The sequence below is a fragment of the Halyomorpha halys genome, unplaced genomic scaffold, assembly GCF_000696795.3.
Source record: "Halyomorpha halys isolate HHAL.00 unplaced genomic scaffold, Hhal_1.1 Scaffold185.1, whole genome shotgun sequence".
Classification (NCBI taxonomy): domain Eukaryota; kingdom Metazoa; phylum Arthropoda; class Insecta; order Hemiptera; family Pentatomidae; genus Halyomorpha; species Halyomorpha halys.
The window spans coordinates 321641-324409 of NW_027106126.1; positions in this window are offsets into that span (position 1 = coordinate 321641).

Here is a 2769-nt window from a genome sequence, read left to right on the forward strand (position 1 = left end):
TATATTCACAACACTTTTTTCAAACCAAATAGTAAGTTTTAATTTATTATGAATAATTATTTTTTTAAACTGGTTATTTACGATGGGTTGTTAATAAAACATGAATGTTATGAACTATCCAGGTACCAATCTGAATTATAAAAGAATGGATGATACCATAATGTGACTTGAATGTAAAAGAGTTATTAAATCTATTCAGTAATGACTCGAGGGCTTTGTAAAGTCATTTAACAATAACAGCCTTCAGGAATAGCTCATCATCATCAACAGGGCTCACAGGTAAACCTTTCACTAACGACTTCGCTCTTCTACCACTTTATATTATAAGGGTGAGAAGGAAGGAAAAAAAATGTTTGAAGCACTTAAAAAATAACTTTGCTTCAGTCGCCCCCAACATTCACAATAATTTAGGTTTAGACTAATCATCATTCGTTTAATTGTGACAGATGCTGACAATTAATATCTTAGACGGTTAAGACTAAAAAATTCAGAATAAATAAAATAAAAAATGGAGTAATAATTGAGGTGTAAAACATGGTAAATGACAATATAAAAACTTTTACAATGTTTTAAATTAAAATAGAAACCTGTTACAATAACTATATTAAACATCATTTTCATAAGAAAAATATTACTACAAATTTATTTAACACTTTATAAAATCAGCCTTGAAAAGTCCGCTGAAAATTTCAGTTTATAACAAAAACCATTTACCATATTTTACGATCGTACGTCTCAATTAGTAGTGGAGAACTTATTAGTTGTGGGGATTGTATGTCTTGTAAGGTTCAATAAATTTGTGGTTTTCCTTTGAGAAAAATTATCCCGTTATAAAATTATACGTTTAATATGCTTAGGTGCTTAGTGCCAGCCATGAGCAGGTATAACCAGTGTGGGAACACTGGCTCTGGCTTTAAGAATAAGAAATAATTAAAACTGATTTAAAGGCTCTGTCTGCTTTTTTATTGCACCTGCTAATTTAATTTAATGCAATAAAAAAATCAAGTGAACTACTACAGTTCGTATATTAGACAATTTTATTTTAATAAGACGAAGGAAGGTGGTAATCCTACAAAATCAGATTCATTGATAACCTGAAAGCCATTGCATTAAAAGTAAATCCTATCGCTTTACTATCGATGATGGGTGCCAAGCTATACTCAGCTGCAGAAACTTCAATCCCACAAAGCAAGGGCTGCCTCAAATAGGCCGCCTGTTCCCTGGTCATTGTAAGAAAGCTATACAATTTCGAAGAAAAGCTTTCATGAAGTTTTAAAAAAATATGAATATGGAGAATCTGGTTGTGTATATAAAACAAATACAAACACAAATAAAAAAAAACTAAAGAAAATTTGAAACCAAATTGTTATTATCTATTATTAGCCAAGAGAATATAATGTATTTTTAAATGGTGTGATCTTTGACGTAATCACAATTTATCTCAAATCATTTTGTTAATGATAATAAATGAATGAATAATAAAATATAAAATGAACAAAAAGTTTTTTTTTTTTTTATAAATATTTTTCCGTAGTAAATTTTAGTTGTTTATGGTCCAATGAACAATAGATTAGAATATTTTAGTGTGTTTAGAAAATAGTTTAGAAAATTATTTTCTATTTATTGTATTCTTTCAGACACATTGTATACGATAAAAATTCATTTTAGAAATATTATTTGTCTTAGAGTTATTTACTGCTAATTCGGGATTTTCCAACTTCTGAAATGACAATTAAACATGAGGACTAAAGTAGGAAGAATCAGCCTAGACGTTACCTCCCAGTTTATACAGGCGAAGCCAGACTGGGTTAGCTGTAACAAGTAGAGGACCCAGACAGATCAGATAGGACGAAGCACAGACTGTGCTCTAAGATGGCTAAGGAGATTCCGCCTAATTTATAGAGCCACTGTCAGCCAGATTTATTTGTATTCCAGTACATAAGCCCTCGGAATATATCTTGTATTTTACGGATAAATGAGTATTTTTGTTTACTATTGCTAAAAACGTTATTCTTTCTTTATTGGCTTCTTCAGCCACCTTATAATTTATATGAATATCATTTTTTATATACAGAAAGATATGTTTGAAGAATACGAACAATCAAATAATTTGAGATGACGGTTAAGACGTTTAAAGTTAACATGAATTTTAATTAAATCTGGATTGTGCAGTGGCCGGATTTAGCCCTGAAAAAATATATTAGGTATTATATTTCTTAATTTTAAAGATTTATTCATATAATTAAAATTAGCTAATATATACATTAAATCAAATCAGAGCATGATGTTATTAAAGATAGGAATTTATTGTATTATAGTATGATTCTCTGAACTTAGTAGTACAATGTAATGAAGATTAACATTAGTGTTAATATAATAGCACCTATATTTCTCCTAATTTCTTGATACTTAATAGTTTAAGTGGTATTATGTTATGTTTTTCCTGATATTTATTATTATTTATTTATTTATTTATCATCCTACCCTGCCTATTAGGCAATACGGGTGTTCGCAATAGTTGGTACAACTCATTGCTGCATATGTCAAACATTTACATAGCTGTGCACACAGCTTGCTATTGCTACAAAATAAATCTTGCTCTCCTCCTGAGGCCTTGCTGGTGTAGTTTATTCTCTCCTACCCAGGGAGAAGTGAGCAGGGCCCACAACCTCCTTCCACCCATACACGAAGGCCTTGTAGTGCGGGTAGTTTTCTTTTTTCATCAGCTCAGGAAGATCGCTCTCAGTCAGAACATAGAGTCCTGTTTCC